Below are 18,912 nucleotides of genomic sequence, written 5' to 3' on the forward strand. Positions count from 1 at the left end.
GTCCTCAAGTGTCAGCATGAGATGGTCACTCCTCCAGGTGACTCACCACCCTGCCCAGCTTGAGTCCTTTTTAGGTGTCAGCTCCCCTTGTGGGACAGGGACTTGGGTTCCCAATACCTTGGGCACATGGGTTTGTCAGACTCTCTCCCAGCCCTGAGGAGCAAGAGGGAAGGAAAACTCGGGGAATTATAGGGTCTAGAATGTGGCGGTTAAGAAGTTGGTGGGAGACCTGGGAAGGGTCTTTCTGGACACATGGACATGATGCCCAGACAGGGTCAGAAGGTGGCTGAGGCTCCAGGGCCCCTGTGGGCTTGATGTGTGTGTGTGTGTGTGTGCACGCACACATGTTATCACCTCCGGGCCTGTGCCTCCCCTGACCCCAGCCAGCCTCTCACAGCAGTACCCTGGGGTGTAGACCCAACTCTAACACATACAAGCCGAATCCCCTTTCTCCTCTGAGCCTCAGTTTCCTCCTCTGCAAAACCGTGGTTGTCTCCCTACCTTGCTGGGTGTGTGGTTGAGTGGGTGGAAGGGGGTAAAGTTTTAAACACACAGTGTGTGTGAAGTATCCCATGCCATTGTTGGCACATAGCAGGACCCAGCACATCTTAGTTTCCCCTTCCAGCCCCTTCCCTGTCTCTACATACTGCCCCCAAACCAGCTCTTGGGAAAAGATCTGCCTCCTGAGTTCCCCATCACTGGACAAGCAGAGATGTGGAGGAGGTTCTGAGCCAATCTTGGTTTGGGGCCCTGAATAGGTGCTCTCTGTAGGTTTGCTGAATGAATAAATGACTGTGATTGTATTGGGAAGGAGGTTTTCTGAGAATGCTGCTTCTCAAACTTGGCTGCACCTCAGAGACCCCTGGGGAGTTTAATAAATACAGATGCCTGGATCCCACCCCCATCGATTCTGGTAACTGGTCTGAAGGGCAGCCTGGGCACTGGTGTTTTTAAAAGCTCTTCAGGTAATTCCATGTGCAGCCAAGTTTGAGAACAAGAGCATCCAGTTTCCTTCTAACTCCGAGATTATAAGAGCTTGTTGTGGAGTCATTTACACTTTAGTATAAATTTAGTATAAGAAATAGCTACATTTAGTATAAATGGGTCAAAGTTACTTCATATACTACATTATATATATATAGAGAGAGAGAAAGTAAAGGGCCTAATAAATGGTTAAATAATATGATCTCAGATGCCAGAGAACAGCTAGGATTTTCTTTGTAAGAAGCAGAAGATTCAGATGAGTCAGCTGCTTGATGCTGACGGTAAATGGTCCACTGGCATCCATGTCGGCGGGACAGAGGGTTCACTAAGCACACACTGGATGCAGAACCTTCTGGGACTACAGGATAAAAACAGGAGCCTCTGGTCTGATGGAGGAGGACCAGCCTCTAACCTTGGGGAGCTCCCAGTCTGATGGAGGAGGCACAGCCTTTGCCTTCAGGAGGCTCTCAGTCTAGGGAAGATCATCTCAGAAAGTTCTCTACTTCATCCAGTGCTTTCCAGTTTACACACTGCTTTTACATCCTCCATTTTGTTAAGTGTATGGGCTAAGGGGTCGATGGGGGTGGGGGGCACACTGGCAGCTTGTGTAGGCGCTCCTTCTACCCTCAGGGACCTTTCAGTAGAATTCCTCACTTGCAGATGGAGGAGACACAACTACTGTGTGTCCTTCGGGAGCCCTTGGTCTGATGCCTTCCAGGGTCCCCACCCTTCTGGTGCCTGGGCGGGGTACAGGGAGGCTGGGTCCCTGCTCCCTGAGAACCCCCTGGGCTACTGTGGGAGTCGGCAGTGTCAGGGTGCCTTTCACATACCCAGCTGTAATTGTCTCTCTGGTTGTTTGTGTCCTTCTCCAAAACAAGACACGGACAGGGACTCTATCTTACTCTCTAGATTCCCAGACGTTTGCTGACTGACTGACAGACTGACGGAGTAGAGGAATGAATGGGGGAACTGCGGACGGACTCTCACAGATGCAGCTCTCCCTGCTCGCCTGCCCCGGACAGCCACGAAGCCCTCCTGCCCTGTCTCCAGAGTCCCCGAGGCTCCAACGAGGATTTCACACACCCGGGCAGGTGTGGCCTGTTCCATCAGCCTCGTAAAAATGTACCCAGAGACCAGGTGGGGCACCACGGCCCACAAGGGTAGGGTCACAACTCTGCAGATGGGAATTGCTTGAGGCCCAAGAACGGGGGTGGCAGAGAGGCCTCCCCCTTCATGGGGAGTCCGTTGCCTCTCCTGTGCAGAAAGCCACACCTAGAAAGAGCCAAAAGGAAACACACCCCAATAAAGCAGCAATTGTCCCCAGAAGGGTTGGGGGGAGGTGGTTTGTTTCTACTTCTCTGTTGTTTCCCAAATCCCCAGACATGACCTTGATAATGAAGGAAACCTGAAGATTGTCGTCATCCTGGGCAAAATGTCCCCTGGTGGTCCCCATATGGCTTTGCCAGCCCCTCAGGTTTAGATTGATTTTTTGAGATTCATTGGCACTTATTCTGGGCACTGCCAGCTAGCTGCCCACCACTGTCTTGTCCCCTGGTCTGAGCTTTCTCAGAGGGTAGGTGCAGGGTCTGCTCCTTCCCCTGGGTGACTGTGGGGTCCATGCCAGCAGTCAATCCAAAAGGGCCACAGGAGTTACCCAACGAAGGTTGCTCCCTGACTGCTGCTCCCAAGGGGGTGGAGGGGCTACATCCATTCCAAGTTGCTGTGATCCCAGGTTGTAAGAGGGCGAAATTCACCCCCCATCCCCATCACTACTACTCTCAGCACCAACAAAATGGGTTGGGGCTTGGGTCTCCACTGGGCCCCAAGATCTTTTTCTACTTTATCAATCCTTTCATTCCTTTATTTATCAGTATATTCAGCATCTGATCACACTCATTAGATCTACATAGTATAACCCCACCACCATCTCTTGCCTGGTTTTCCAATTTCCTCTCTTGCCTCCTTAAAGCATTTTCCCAGCAAAGATTCCCATTCAAGACATGGTGGCCGAACACAAAATCCAAGAAGGCTGAGTTTTGAAGAAACACATCATCTGGTCGGGAAGACAGGTCAACTGCTAATCAAGGTAAGATGAACAGATAATCACATGAAGGAATGGAGCTGGAGAGCAGCCCGGGTGGCGTGGGCAGTGGTGATATCAGGGCAGGCTCCCCAGAGGAGGTGATGCCTCATGGTGTCTTCATTGGGGACCAGGAGTTGGCCGTGTGGAAAGAGGGGAGGGCAGACCGTCCAGGCAGGGGCCACTGTAATCGTCAGCAGGGCTGGCAGGCCCGTGTCCGGATCACCTATGGGATTGGCCTTTCTCCCCTTTCCCCTCCATCCTGCCCCTCACCTCCTCTCGTGACCACTGTACTGGGGGGCCAAGCAGGGGCAGAAGGGAAGTTCTGTCCAGACAACACCTGCAAAAGGTTGCTGCACTGTGGAACTTGGAGCTAAAGTCAGATTGGGGGATTGTCTGTGGGCATCAATTATCCAGGCTTGATTTGATCTCTCGATCTCTTCCTGGCTTTGTTGCCGGGAGTTAAAATGATTATCCCCAATGCCCACTTTTGGCAAATCCAGAGAAACAGGCCTCTTTTCCATTCTTTCTCCCTTTGTCCTCCCTGCCCCGGCTTCCTTCTGGCCGCCAGGTTAAGGGAGGGGATCCGGCTCATCCCTCACTGGGGCTGCCCATAAAACTCCTTCATGGCAGAGTGACCTGCTCCCCAGGAGGGGTGGTTTGTAAAGAAATAAATAGAAGCCAATTCTTGCACCCCATGGGGAGCCCTGGGAAGGCACTGCCTGGGCCGTGTGGGCAGGATCACCATGCCGAGCACTGGGCCTGGCCCAGGGGAGCCGGGAAACGTGGCTATGCCACCCGAGTGGATACAGAGCAGACAGGCCACGGTGCCTCAGGGAGGTGGCTGGGACACTTGGGCCTAGTCTCCTCACCCCCAGTGGCTACCTGCTTTGCAAAATTTAAGGCTTAGCCTGGTTTTGACTCGCAGGCAGGAGGCTTTGGGGTTGTTGGGAGGCACCCAGGAGCCCTGCTCTAAGGGCCGTGCTAGGGCTGTTCCAACTTGGCAGGCGGCTCCTCCTGAGACCCGTTTGTTTCCTTGGGGGCTGAGCAGTGACATCGAGCTAACCCTCCCCCAGGAGCCCAACCTAACGTCGGGGCCAGATCCCAGCAAGTTCCTGACCTGTGATGGGGGCTCACGGGTGGGTGTCCAAAGCCAGGACTGCTACATAATTAGCAGAGCCCAGGGCAAAATGAAAATATGGGTCTCTTGTTCAAAAATGGTTAAGAATTTCCAGATGGTAACAGCAGAGAGTTAAACCAAGCCTGGCCCTTCCAAAAGCGGGGCGCTGTGTGACTGCAGCGTCACAGGCCCAGGACGTTGCTGAAAGGCCTCCTGTGGTTCATTTCTGCTTGGCAGACATTAGCAGACACCCGCTCTGTGCCTGGCTCCAGAGTGGGGCAGGTGGACCTGCCTGGAGAAACTTCCTGGCCCCCTGGAGCCCTCTGGTAGGAGGCAAGGTGGCACTCAGGCCTAGGGGCTGACAGGCCTCTGCCCTGCCTTGGAGGCCGGGGTTCCCTCTTGAGGCAATATGACCTTGGGGAGTGGGTGCAGACCCTGACTTCCTCCCGGCCATCCTGAGCTGTGCATCATCCGAGGGCCCACGCCATTGCTGGGCACCTGCCCTGCCTCCTTTCCCTCGTCGGGCACCACTGCCTGGGTGACAGCTGATGGTGGCCTCTCTCCTAAGGGGTGACGCCGAGGGCCGTGTTTTGCAGCCACCAGAGCAGGGGCCTCGCAGCTGTCTCCTGCTGCCGCCTCTCACTGGTGGCATAACCCCGGGTGACCCCTTCTCTTCCTCCCGGGCTCAGTTGCTTCATCTGTAAAATGGGCTCATGGAACCCACCTCGCATTGTAAGCTCTGAAAATCACATTTCCCAACACAGTTTCCCCACGGAGCCCGGAACACTGCAGGGACTTGGTAAGAGCCTAAGAGCCAGCAACTTACAAACATTTTCAGGAATCTCTCGCCTTGGGGGTCCCCCCCAGAGGCAGGCACGTTTGGGCCATGACTGGCTGGGGGAGAGGGGCTAGACCCGGGGCGTAGGGGCTGCGTCGTTGGCAGAGCTCTCGGGAGGAAGGGGCTGGTTCCGGGCCCTCTGCCTGGGGCACACCTAGGGCTCCTGGTTTTGGGCTCAAACCAGGGATGGCGTCATCCATTCTGTCCAAATGATCAGTAATTACCTCAGCGAAAAAGTGCCAGCTCTGGGATTTGGGCTTTACCCCCTCCTATTTCTTTTCTTTTTCTTTTAATGACTGTGATGTAATCTGCGGGACGTGTGAGGGAGGGAGGCTGTTCCCCTTGTAAGGGGAAGGAGTCTCCCCTTCCCTGACTCACTGGCCTCGCTTTCTGGCCCCCAAGCTCACACCTTGCCTGTTCAAAGTGTCCCAGGGGCTGCCCCTCCCTAGAAGGTGGACCCCCGCCCCCACTCCACCCTTCATGTTTGGGAGGCTGCATCAGCGGTGAAGTCACCCCTTGGCTTGGTTCTCAGACAAGCACCTTCTTGCCTGGCCTGTTGGGTTCCCACTGGCACCCCAGCTCCACCCGGGCCCTCACGTGGGCCAGGCCCTGGAGCAGGTGGGCTGTGAGTGGGGCTGGGCCCCAGGCCCGTGTGCTTTCCCTGGTTTCATTCGGTCCTGAACCCGACCACTGTCTGCTGCAGGCTGGTCTGGGCCAGGCTCCAGCGTGGGTCCTGGGGGTACAGAGCAGAGCAAGACCCCGTCCCTGCTGGGCTGGGGGAGATATACACACAGAGATTTGCGAGCTCTGAAATATTTTTGCAAGGGCACAGGGCTACACTGAGGAGGGTGCCGCCAACTGCCCCGGGGGTCAGGGGTTCTGGGAGAGGCGATGTTGGAAATGAGTCCTGAAGGATGTTCTGGAAGCCACCACAGAAGAGGAGGGGACATATCAATCAGAGGGAACAGCATGTGCAAAGGCCTGGAGACCCCAGGGAGCATGTTCAGGAGAGCAGAAGCAGCTCCCATGACGCACGTGGGAGATGGGGGCACAGAGAGGGCAGGGGCCAGGTCGTGGAGGGCTCCTCGGTGCACACCAAGGAGCTTGGCCCAGGACACTGGGGGCCACAGAGGGTTTGAAGTGAGGGAGTGGTGTGTCCAGCTTCAGTTTTCAGGGCAGTGATGCTGGTGGCAGGGAGGAGAGGATGGACGGAGGGTGGAGACGGGTGGCAGGAGGCCCAGCTGGAAGATGTCACAAGAGTCCAGGGGAAGCAGGGACAGTTTCTGGGCCAGGGCAGGGCAGGGGGACAGAGAGGAAGGGATGGGCCTAGTCAGCTCAGGGCTGCCGGAGGGCAGCAGCAGTTGGCTTTGTTGGCTGGCAGCCCTCCTGTCCTCTCAGGCCTCAGTGCCATTTCTCCATGACGACCCCCACCCATGGGTCAGCCTGTCCATTGCGTGACCCGAAGTATGTTCCATCCACCCTCTTGTTTGAGTCTCCCACTTGCCCTCCCGTGGGTTGAGCAGGGTCGTGTAATGACCTCAATGGACAGTTGAGGACACAGGCTCACAGAGGCCAAGGGTCGCCCCCAAGCTCTCCCCTAAAGCTGTTCTCCATCTTCACCCCAGCACCCCCCACCTATGGTGCCCTCCACTTGCACAGTGTGATACAGCCTCACCGCACCGTGGAGGGAAGCACTGACCTCCGAGTCAGATGACACAGGATCATATCTGGGTTTTCCCCCTTCCTAACAGCGTGACCTTGGGCAAGTTACTTAACCTCTCTGTGCTGTGGGTTCCTCACCGGAACAGGAGGGGATGTCCTCATCGGGGGAATGCGAGAGTTAAACGAGGTGCCACCTAGCCTGCCCTGGTCAATACATTTGCTTCTGTATTTTAACCGTGAACTAGGCCCCCCTCCCGTCTCCCCCTTGCCTGCCCACGATTATGGGGTACCTTTAGGATGTGTGGAGAAGAATCCCATCTCCTCACCTCAAGGCCCCGTCTGCCAGGGCTTCCAACACCCACCTGAAAAGTGAAAAACTCAGTCTCTAAGTGTTTCAGAACAGCTGCTGTCCTCATGTAGAACAAATGTCTGGGTGACCGGCTGAGTCACCGTCGCCCCGTCTGAAAGCTCCTGGGCTAAAGACTCCTGCGTCGCCTCCACCAGGCCCTGGTCAATTGGTCAACGTGTCCGTGTCCACTCTCGGGCTGGCCAGTTTTTCTGCTCCTTCAGCACCATCCACTTCCCCCAACCCTGGTTGGAATCAAGTGGGGTGAAAATAAAGACGGTGTAGGACTGCGCCATGTGCCAGGGTGCCCAAGCCCCACCCTTTTGCTCCTTTTTTTCAATCTCCTTTAACATGCTGAACAAGGGCTTGGAGGCGACAATGCGTCTGCCCTCGATAGATATGTCAAATAAATGGGGAGACCCACGCGGGGCAGTGCTACATGGCCGGAGCGATGGCTTCCCAAGTCTATATCCGGTGGCAGGGAGCCGTGTCCACCTTAGATCATTAAATGAAAACAAACAAACAAACAAACAAAACTTGTTTCTAAACAGTGTGCAGAGTCCAATCCTATTTTGGCAAAATACATATGACATAACGCACATGCCTCGAAAGAGTCTAAAGAGAAACATGCAAAATGCCGACCGTAGTTATTTCTGGATCAAGGGCTTACGGATGGGTTTTCCTTTCTTAGTCCTATCTTTCTGGATTGTCTAGAATGAGGGTTGGCACACTCTGTCCCCCAGGCCCCAGGCAGCTGTGACCTGCTTTTCTACAGCCCATGAGCTAAGAACGGCTTTTACATTTTTAAAGGGCTGTGAAGCAAATAAACACCCAAACAAAACAGCAGCAGCATATGTAATGGAGGGTGTAGGTGGCCCACAAAACTCAAAACATTTAGGCCCTTTAAAGAGAGAGTTTGCCAGCCCTTGGTCTAGAAAATAAATTATCATTGGCATGTGTGACTGCTACAATTTTTTCTTTTTAAATCCAAGTTTTTCCTTTTTGAAAGGTACTAAATCTCCCCTTATCAAGCAGAGGCTTCCAGATTATTCCTTTCTGTGGGTTGGGCACTGTGTGAGACCCTCCCTCCCTCCCTCCCTCCTTTCCCTCCTAAACCAGACTTTCCTGAGCGCCTTCCCTGTGCCAGGGGCTCACACCTGGCGGGGAGACAGAGTGGGAAGAAGTGGTCCAGGTGCTGCCCCACCACCTGCGGGGCCTCAAGGGCACATGGCCCTGGGCTGGGGGCACTGGCTCTGCCTGGGAGTTGGGAAGGGGCTCCCTGGAGGACTGGCTCCGGGCCTCTCCCAGTCACCCGGGAGCCAGGACAGGCCCGCGGAAAAGGGGTTCAAGAGACCAGGCCGCACGGGTGGGCCCCCAGTTCTGTGCTCAGCATCCCCAGGACTGGGGTAGCTGCGGCTGGTTTGGTGACAAAGAAGGCACTTGTTTGGATGTTTTAAGAGTCAAAGCCAACATAGGGAAAAAAAGAGAGGAAAGTTGCAGTGTCGGGGAATGGCTTGGCCAAAGACTAAAAACGGGCCTCGGAAGGGCATTTTGGGGAAACAGAAGGTTTGTGGAGTGGGGTTTGTGGGAGATGGGCCTGGGGTGCCAGGCATCGGATGCCAGGCCAAGGAACTGGCCTTGTCCTGGTGTGAGGGAGTGTGCCCGAGGGCCCTGGGTAGTGAAGACAGATGCAAACCCGGGCGGCTTCGTGTGGGCCAGGCAGAATGGGGAATGGTGGGAGGCAGGGAGGCCCATCGAGGCTGTTGCAATCTGTGCCTCCTCCTGCCCCGCCAGCTTCCTACAGCCCTGTCCGACAGGCCCACACCTCCCTCCCTCTCTCTCTCATCAACTGTGTCAAACCAGTAGAGGGAATTGAGAAAGAACTCTGTGGGGCAGGGGTGGGAGGGCCGAGGGACACCCCTTCCTTCCTCTTAGTCACTGGGTCTAACTTTCAGTACAATTTTTCAAAACTTAGTCACACCAGAGATTATCATTCCTTAACTTGGCGCCTCGGAAAACAGGCAAGGAGCCAAGCGGGAAGGGCAGCGCCAACCTCAGGCTGCCCACTTGCTGCCCCCTTTCCTGGGCACTGGGATTTGGGCAGTGGCTGATTGAGCGGGCCAGGCCCAGCTCCACTCCCCAGGATTTCTGAACCATTCTTGGCGCTTGGTGCAAAAACTGGAGGTGGTGCTGGGGGTCAGAGCTGGGGCTTCAGCCCCCCGTCCCTGGGTTCAGGTCCCACCTCTGCCTCTGTGTGACCTTTGGCAAGTTGCTTTACTTCTCTGGACCTCTGTTTCCTATTGCCAAATGGGAATAATGAAATTACCTACCATATATGGATTGAATGCAATAGAGCCTATAAAGCACATAGTAGGTTCGCAGTCGACGTTGTTTCCTTATATGCCTGGAAAGGAGGGAACTTATATGAGACACAAGCTTTGCCCTCAAGGAGTTTCCAATGTAGGTGGGACAGAGCAACGCCCTTGAGACAATTAGACACGCGAATGTGGCTGAATAACATCCCAAGACTTTGCCCTGCCCTTGGAGACAGCAGTGTACGCCCCAGACCTCCATGGCTCCTTAAGGTAAGTGCTAACTATGCCCAGCACATGGACAGCTCCTTGGACACGTCAGGTCCCTGCGCAGGGCCTTTGCACAGGCGCTTCTCTCGGCTTGGAACACTCGGCTTCTTGGTTCCTAGCCCCACTCCCCTGGGAGCAAATCAGCATGTGGGAGGGTGGTCACCATCACTTAGAATAGAGAGATCCCACCCAGTTTTTGCAACACCCCAGGGGGACGCTATTCCAGGGGATATTGGGAGACTCTCCAGGCAAGATCAAGTTTAATTCACTTCTGGTAAAAAAGGAATACACTTTGGTAGGTGGGGTGTGGGGAGGGCCCACGAAGGGAAGGCCGCAGCCTGGCGTCCCCACTGTCTCGGCTCCAAGGAGGCTCACCCTGCCCTCTCCGGCCAGCGCCTCATTTCCCGGAGGCCCCCCTCTCCCTGCTCAGTCTCCCACAGAACTTGGAACTCTAGTGAAGCCCCGTCACATTGTGCTGCAATGACCGGTCACATGCCCGCTGGCCTGGGCACCGTCTCCATAGCAGCTCACCTCCCCGGCCAATCTTGCCCAGAAGGTTGGCAGTTTGTAGCACACGGAGTCAACCCAGATGTGAATGTGGGTCATTGTCACTCCTTGTTCCCACTACACTGTGCTGTGCAACAACTTTCTTATCCCCCCCCTTTTTGGCTTTATTGAGATATAATTCACATTCCTTAAAATTCAGTTCAATGAGTTTTAGTAAAGGTGTCCAGTTGTGCAGCCACACCCACAATCCAGTTTTAGCACCCTCCCAGCACCCCGAGAAGTTCTCTCCTACCTCTTCGCAGTCTATACCCACTCCCAGCCCCGGGTAACCACTGATCTGATTCCTGTCACTGTAGTTTTTAGTTTTGCTTTTCCTAGAATTTCACATACATGGAATCAGACCATATGTAGTCTTTGGTTTCTGGCTTCTTTCACTTAGGGTAATGTTTTTGAGGTTCATCTGTGTTGTGGCACGTATCAATGGTTTGTTCCTTTTTGTTATTGACTAGTATCCCATTATATGGACAAATCACATTTTGATTATCCCTTCTCCTGTTGAAGGACATTGGACTGTGTCCATTTTTGGGTATTATGAATAATGCTATGATCATTTACGTATAAATCTTGTGTGGACCTCCATTTTCAATTCTCTTAGGTAGATATTTGGGACTAGGATTGTTGAGTCGTAAGATAAAGTGCTTCTTAAGAAAACATCAGGCTGTTTTCCAAAGTGGCTGCACCACCAGGAGAGCTGTGGGAACCAGCTCCTCTACATCCTCAGAAATACGTGATATGGTCAGGGTTTTGTTTGTTTTGTTTTTAGCCATTCTAATGGGTTTGTCATAGTATCTTGAAGTGGTTTTATTTTTTATTTCCCTAGTCACCAACAAGGTTGAGTAATCTTTTCAGGTGTTTTTGGCCATTTGTATGTCTTCTTTTTGAAGTGTCTGCTCAAATCTTTGACCCATTTTAAAAATGGGTTGTTTCTCTTCTTATTGAGTTGTGAAAATTTTTATATTTTCTGAATAGAAGTTTTCTGTCAAATAGTAATTTTTGCAAATATTTTCTCTTAATCTGTGGCTTGCCTTTTCATTTTAATGGTGTCTTTCAACAAGAAAAAGTTTTAAATTTTCATGAAGGCTAATAAATAATTTTTTTTCTTTTATGGTTTGTGCTTTCTGTTTCCCAAGAAATCTTTCCATAACCCAAAGTCACAAAGATTTTCTCCTATATTTTTTTCTAGCAGTTTTTCAGTTTTAGCTCTTACATGTAGGTCTATTATACATTTTGAATTAATTTTTTATTTATGAGGCCATGTTTTCATTATTTTCTATATGTCTATCCAAGTATTCTAGCACATTTTGTGAAAAGACTGTCTTTTCTCCCATTGAATTACTTTGGCACTTTTGACAAAAATCAGTTGATTATATAAATGTGGAAACTACTGGGACTCTCAGTTCTGTTCCTTTGAACTTGACAACTATCCTTGTGCTAAAACCATCCTATCTTGATTATTGTAGCTTTAGAGAAAGTCCTAAAATTAGATAGTGAAACCCCTCTGATTTTATTCTTTTTAAAAATTGTTTTGACCATGCTAGATCTTTTGCATTTCCACATAAACTTTAGAATGAGTTTGTCAATTTCTACCGATAAACCCTGCTGGGATTTGGAGTGGGACCGCACTGAATCTTTGGACCCGTTTGGGAAGAATTGTCGTCTGAATAACTTCAAATGCTCCAATCCATGAACAAGGTATATATCTCCATTTAGGTCTTTAATTTCTCTCGGCAATGTTCTACAGTTTGCAACGTACAGGTCTTGTACCTCTTTTGTTGAATTGTTTCCTAAGTATCTTATTTTTTCATGCAATAGTGAATTTCCTTTTTTTAATGTTAATTTTGTAGGATTTGTTGCTAATGTATAGAAATACAATTGATTCCTGTGACCTTGTTAAACTCTCTTATCAGTTCTGGTAGCTCGTCTAAAGTCCTTAGGATATTCCAAATAGATGATTATACCAGCTCCGAATAAAGACAGTTTTACTTCTTCCTTTCCAGTCCGTATGCCTTCTATCTCTTTTCCTTACCTATTCCCTGGCTATCACCTCTAGTACAATGTTGATTAGAAATGGCGAGAGTGGACAGCCTTGCCTAGCTCCTGATTTGAGGTAGAAAACATTCAGTTTTCATGATGAAGTATGTTGCGAACTATAGGTTTTTCAAAGAGGCTCTTTATTAGGTTGAGGAAGTTCCCTTCTATTCCTAGTTTGCTGAGAGCTTTTTGCCATGAATGGGTGTTAAATTTTATCAAGCGTGTTTTCTGCAACTATTGAGGTAACTATGAGATTTTTCTCCTTTGTCTGTTAATATGATGTAATTAATTGTATATTAATTAATTTTTGGATGTTCCACTAACCTTGCATCGCTGGGATGAACCCCACTCTGTCACGTGTATTATCTTTTGTGGATATTGCTGGGCTGGATTTGCTAGTATTTGTTAAAGATTTTTGTTCACAAGGAATATTGATTTGTAGTTTTCTTCTCTTATGATTGCCTTGTTTAATTTTATGAGGTAATATTGGCCTCATAAAATGACTTGAGCAGTGCATCTTCCTCCAGGAGAATTGGAGAATTTCTTCCTTAAATTTTCCGTAGAATTCACCTGACGCCGTTCAGGCCTGGCCTTTTCTTTGTGGAAAGGTTCTTAATTACCAGTTCAGTTTCTTTCCTTGATATGGGTAGGTTTAAGTCTTCTATTTCTTCTTGAATCAGTTTTGGTAATTTATGTCCTTCAAGAATTTTTTTCCTTTTTCTCTGTTATCAAATTTATTGGCATAAAGTTTTTCCTTTGTCTTTTTTCCCCTGTCTAATATCTCTTTATGTCAAAATTAGCATGTGATAAACTGCACTTATTTAAAGGGGACAATTTTACAAACTTTGACACACCTGTGAAACCATCAGTGCACTCAAGGTAGTGAACATGTCCTCACCACCCAGAGCTTCCTTGTGCCCCTTTGTATATTCCACTATAGTTTTCATCTCTTAAAGATTGATTTGGGTCTCCATGTCGAACTTAACATGTTCAATTTTTCCTCTAGTTTTTGGACATACATAATACAGTTATAATATTTGTTTCACCATCATTATCTGCCACTTCTAGCATCCATCAACTCTGGATTTCTTTCAGTTTTGATTGATTTTTTATACAAAATATGGGTCGTATTTTTCTATGTCTTGTATGCCTAGTAATTTTTTTACTGAATACCAGATGTGGAAATTTTACCTGTTTGGATGCTAGATATTTGTGTATTCCTACAAATATTCTTGAGTTTTTTTTTTCTGGGACACAGTTAGGCTACTTGGAAACATTTTAATCCTTTTGAGTCTTGCTGTTTGTAAGGTGAGACCAGAGTAGCATCTACGCCATGGTCCAAAGGCCCATGAATTATGAGGATTTCCACATTATGACTGGTGTAAACAGGCACTATTCCCAGTTCTATGTGAATTCTGCTTACTGTTCCCTCTAATCCATTTAGGTGGCTCTTTCCATGGCGAGGGGTAGCTTTTTCACACTCATGCATTGATCAGTAGTCAGATGAATACTTGACGGGAGCCTCTGCAGATCTCTGGAATTCTCTCTCTGGGCAGCTCTCTCCTTGTCGATACTCTGCCCTGTGAACTCCAGCTACCTTTGTCTCCTGGACTTTCAGCTGTTGCCTTAACTCAGAAAGTCTGCTGGGCCCCACCTGGGTTCTGCCTCCCTGCACTGCAGCCTGGAAGCTCATTCAAGGCAGTGGCCTGGGCCAACTGTAGGGCTCACTTCATTTGTTTCCTGTCTTTCAGGGAGCATTGTCCTTTCTTGGCTGACATCTAATGTCTTGAAAACTGTTGTTTGATATATTTTGTCTGGACTTGCAGTTTCTTTTAGTGGGAGAGTAAATCCAGTCCCTGTCATTTCATTTTGGTTGGAAGTGGAAGTCACACTGATTACCCTTTTATTGCCTGTAGGATCTGTAGTGCTGTCCCCTTTCATTCATGATGCTGGGAATTTGTGGCTTCTTTCTCTTTTTTGCTTGATCAACCTAAAAGTTTATTAATTTTATTCATCTTTTCAAAGAATGAGCCTTTAGTTTCATTGATTTTCTCAATTGTTTGTTTTCTATTTTATTAATTTCTGTTCTTTATTATTTTCTTTCTTGTATGTAGGGTTTATTTGCTTTTTTTTAATAGCTTCTTAAAGTAGAATCTTAGATAATTAATTTTATATCTTCTTTTCTAGTATAAGCATTTAAAGTTATACTGTTCTCTCTAAGCACTACTTTAACTAAATCCTGCAAATTTTGATATATTGTGTTTTTATTTTCATTCAGGTCAAGATGTTTTCTAATTTCCCTTGTGATTTCTTCTTTTGACTCCTGATATTTTAGAAGTATTTTCTTTAATTTCTCTATATTTGGGGATTTCCCATATTACTTTCTGTTATTAATTTCTATTTTAATTCTTTTGTGTTCAAGGAACATGCTCTAACTGATTTCAGTCCTTTCAAATGTAATCAACACTTGTTATTTGCCCAACACATGGTTTGTCCTAGTGAATGCTCAATGTGCACTTTAAAAAATGTATATTTACTTGGTGAAATTTTAGAAATGCCAATTAGATCAACTGCTTGATAGTGTTATTCAAGTGTTCTGTATTCTTCCTGCTTTTATGACTACTTTTTCTATCAGTTACTGAGATTCAGAATACTGAAATCTTCATGCATTTTGAGTATTGCTATCATATGCATATCATTTATAATTGTTATATCAACAGTCAGCCAATGATTGGGCAGAGATTATGCTCAGCCACTTCAAGCCAGTAAGGATTCAACCTTCTTCCACCTGAACTCTGGGTGGGTTGAGGTGCTCATTCAAAGGTTCTAGTTCCAGGCGTGCTAAAGAGAGGAAAAAGGAAGTTTTGGGGTGTTCCCAGGCTTTCAGTTTTCCCTGGACTGTTTGGGATCTTCTCCAGGTATGCTTGGTTTAGCAGTCATTCAGAGATAGGTGAAGAGTTTACTGTCTTACACAGTTCTCTCACTTTCAACCTCTCCCTGCTACATATGTCACTCTTGAGCCATGTCTACCACCTTTGGCCAGTAGAGCTGCAGGTTTCTTCTGCCCTTACTGGGAGGCATGGGAACCAAGCAGGAAGGCCACAAATTCACTGTTCCTAACTTATGAAATAGCAGGTTTCCATGAGTAAAAACTAATCAATTGTTACCTGCCATTGGTACTTTTCCAGTGATCTGACATAGTTGTTTTCAAAATAAATTTTTTTCCCAGTTTCACACTTGTTTTCTATAGAGGGGAACTGCTTGATATGCTCATTGCTGGAAATCTTGCCCTTTGTATTTTTTTCAAGTTGATATTTTATTATACAACTAATAAAACAAATTAATTGTAAACATTTAGAAAATAAGATAGCTTTCTCAAATCACTTACAATCCTATTGCTTAGAGATAATTACTGTTAACATTGTAGATATATCTTTTTTAAAACATGTACATATTTTTAAAAAACAAAAATAGGATCATTTGAAATATACTGTTTTTTTAATTAGCTCTTTTCACAAAATATGATGAATATATGAATAATATTCCACGACTATCTTTCATATTCATAATGTACTTTTACAATATCACTTGCTATGGCTGCACAACATTCCACCGTATAGATATATTATAATTTATTTACTCATACCCTGTGGTTCGGCATTTAGGTTATTTCCCATTTTTGATATTATGAAGAATGCATGATGAATATCCTTGTACCATTATCTTTTCACATATGGCCATTGTTTTTTGTAGGATTCACCACTGAGTTTTAATTATACAGAGAAAACTGGTGTGAGAAAGAACTTTAAAAACTATTTTATAAATTAAAAAACCCAAAGACCCCCAAAGAGTAAGTGATTTGTGGCTGGTCACACACCTAGCTGGGCCTGGGTTTGAATGTAGGCTCCAGCCAGGTGAGTTTAAACAACTGCCTTCATCTTTCTGAACCTCAAGGCTAAACCAGAAGCAACAATTCTCAATTATGGGATAAATGAGGTCGCTAAGACCCTGGCACAGAGGAGGTACTCAATAAACCCTCTCCCCCTCCTTCATCTTAGCATGCCAGAAACTAGATCCTGGGATCTTTCTTTAATTTGCTCTGCTACTGCAGTCAGAGACCTGGGATATTTCCTAATTGCCTGGTCTCACTTGAAGGGGGAAAAAAAGTAAAAACCCTTCTTCACCTATTTACCCAACCACAACCCTTATTACTTCAATCAATCACTCCATAATTTATTTAATTACTTCCTAGGCTCTGTTCTATGCACTTCATGAATGCTAACTCATTTCATATCTCCTAGCTGAGAAAGTAAAAATTCACCTGGACCAAGATAGTAAACATCTGGCCAGCCATTCATCGTTCTGGAATGACAGATACGGATAAAGCCAGCTGCAAAGTTAGCAGGAAAAAATATTTTTCCTAAGGACATGCTGCAGCTGTAAAATGTCATACCTCCCTTCTTGGAGTAATGACTGCTTTCTTACTGGCCAAGAAACTTTGTTCTATAATGTCATAGACTACTGGAAACTTTGATGTTTGAAATTTTATCAGTAAGAAGAAAACCTCCCATTCTTGCCCTGAGAATCTAAATCCTTGGGACAGAGAAGCAGCCCCTGGTTCCAACCCAGGGCAGAGCTCCAGAGAAGGAGTTTCTGGAAGCAACATTCACATCTGTCTTAACTTTGCCATTTCCATGGAAACGGGAACCCCGTATCCGCTTTGTAGTCTGGACTTGATGTGGATCCCTGTTCACAGAGCCCTGCTTTGCTCCAGCCTCTCAAAACACTGTTGCATTTAAATGTTACCTACATCCTACCCTTCTCCAGAATTCTATGATAACTCTATCTTTGTTTTTTCCTCTGGTGTGTGGTCTCCCTCATTGCAATGAGTCAATAAATCTGGCTTTGTCAGACTCCAGGTTTGTTCTGGACAGACTTTGGTTGATTGGACCAAGACAGACTTTTTAAAGCCTCAACTCCAAGACTTCACTCAAGAAACCTGTGCTCTGTGTCATCCCTAGCCCAGTGCTCCTCAAACTTGAGCTCGCATGAGAATCACCTGGAGGGCTGGTTAAAGCATAAGTTGCTGTGCCCCACTTCCCACAGTTTCTGATTCAGTAAATCCGGACTGGGACCCTGGAAGTTGCAGTTCTAGAAAATTCCCAGGTGAAGCTGATGCTGCTGGCTCCTGCAACCACAATTTGGAAACCCTGCCCTAGACCAACCCACATCATCTTGGCAGAACAGAGTCATGAGGATTAAGTGACAAACGTGTAAAGGACTCACTTCAGGATTCAATTCAGTAAGGGCTCGGTAAATATATGTGATTACTATTCTTTTTAAGTGAACTACTCAGATTCTCAAATAATCCACTCATCTGTCCATTTTTTCTTTCAATATAATGGCAGGTTTACTCTGTGGTCATCTGGGAGCTTAGAATCTAGGAGGAATTCATTATAACACAAGGTAGAAGGAAATAAGATCCTTGCATAGATGTTGAAAATATAAATTCAGAGGCATATTGTTAATTTTGTATATTTTCTTCCAGTTAGTATTTTTATCACGGACATCTCCCCATGTCATCAGAAAACTTCCCAAACCAGAAAGGTTAAGTTATGTCTATGCTGTATTTTTGTTTAATTCTATTGCTGAACATTTAATTCCTTCAGTTGTTACTAATATAAATAATACTACTGGAAACTTCCTTCTGTCTAAACCATTTGTTAGAAACACAGGTGACTTCTTTAGGAAAGAGGCTTAAAATGGGGAATGATTGGGTGGAAGGGCATGAATTGGCATCTCCTGATAGCCGTTTCTTTCCATCTTGGAACAGAATGGTCGCTGGTAAAAGCTCCCAGGTGGGGAACGTCTGCACTTATGTCAGTAGATTTCAAGGAGTGCAAGAACCAAGCAGAGATTTCGGGGCTCACTGCAGCAGGTTCAGCACATAGTAACTGTTGGCCTTTGCCTTTCGCTCCTTCTTGCTGCTACTCAACTGTCAAGGAGACCTGGATTCTCCCTGCATCTCTCTACCCCTTTCTTCCTGGGTCAGAGGGCAGACTTGGGCCAGTGCTCACAGTTCAATGAGGGCCTTATTTCAGCTTCCTTTACTGCCCCTAATGGTGCATGAATTGTTTTATGGGTTTCCAGTGAAGTATGAAGCAATGGAGTGCCATCACTTCCCAAGACTTTTATTTAACCCAAGGCTTGGCTGAAATTTGAATAAACTGAGGCAGGTAGTAAGAAAGCACACAGTGGCTAAGTCTGTGGTCAACCCTGATTTAAAAATAAATCACTCTTCCAAGGGAGTAATCACCTCCACCCCATCACCAACATGAAACCAGCCGTACCTGTGTCTGGCACAGCCACCATGGGGACTGGGGGTGCATCCCCTGCCCTGCTGCCAGCTGCTCAAGCCTGCTCTCGTTTCTAAGGCCGAGAGCCAACCCGCCTGAGACACCTGCCCAGATGCCCCCAAATTGGTCTTCCTGCCACTAGGAGCTATCTTAGGGGCTAATTTATTTACACATCTCATCTCACTTGCCATTCCTGCAAACACCCATTGGTGGACCCATTTCACAGTCCAGGAAGCTGAGGCTTGGCATAGAGATGTAACCTGCCCAAAGGATGCAGCAGGGCTGGGATTGGAAGTTGGGGGCGTCTGTCTCCGGAGGCTGGGCTGCCCCATGCCGGGCCCCTGGG

The 18,912-nt window shown here is 47.5% G+C and overlaps 1 long non-coding RNA gene across 3 annotated transcripts; it reads left to right on the top strand.

The window, feature by feature from the left end:
• Window positions 1-1,894: 1,894 nt before the first annotated feature.
• On the top strand, window positions 1,895-17,857 carry LOC119527865. 3 transcript variants are annotated; one of them, XR_005215493.1, is made up of 4 exons: window positions 1,895-2,075; window positions 2,954-3,070; window positions 9,495-9,615; window positions 16,512-17,857. It is a non-coding gene; the product is annotated as an uncharacterized LOC119527865 (long non-coding RNA). The 3 variants fall into 3 exon arrangements; XR_005215492.1 differs by lacking the exon at window positions 16,512-17,857 and adding an exon at window positions 11,746-11,834 and having other exon boundaries at window positions 1,895-2,121; XR_005215491.1 differs by lacking the exon at window positions 16,512-17,857 and adding an exon at window positions 11,746-11,834.
• The last annotated feature ends 1,055 nt before the right edge of the window (window positions 17,858-18,912 follow it).

The sequence above is a fragment of the Choloepus didactylus genome, chromosome 2 (assembly GCF_015220235.1).
Source record: "Choloepus didactylus isolate mChoDid1 chromosome 2, mChoDid1.pri, whole genome shotgun sequence".
Lineage (NCBI taxonomy): Eukaryota > Metazoa > Chordata > Mammalia > Pilosa > Megalonychidae > Choloepus > Choloepus didactylus.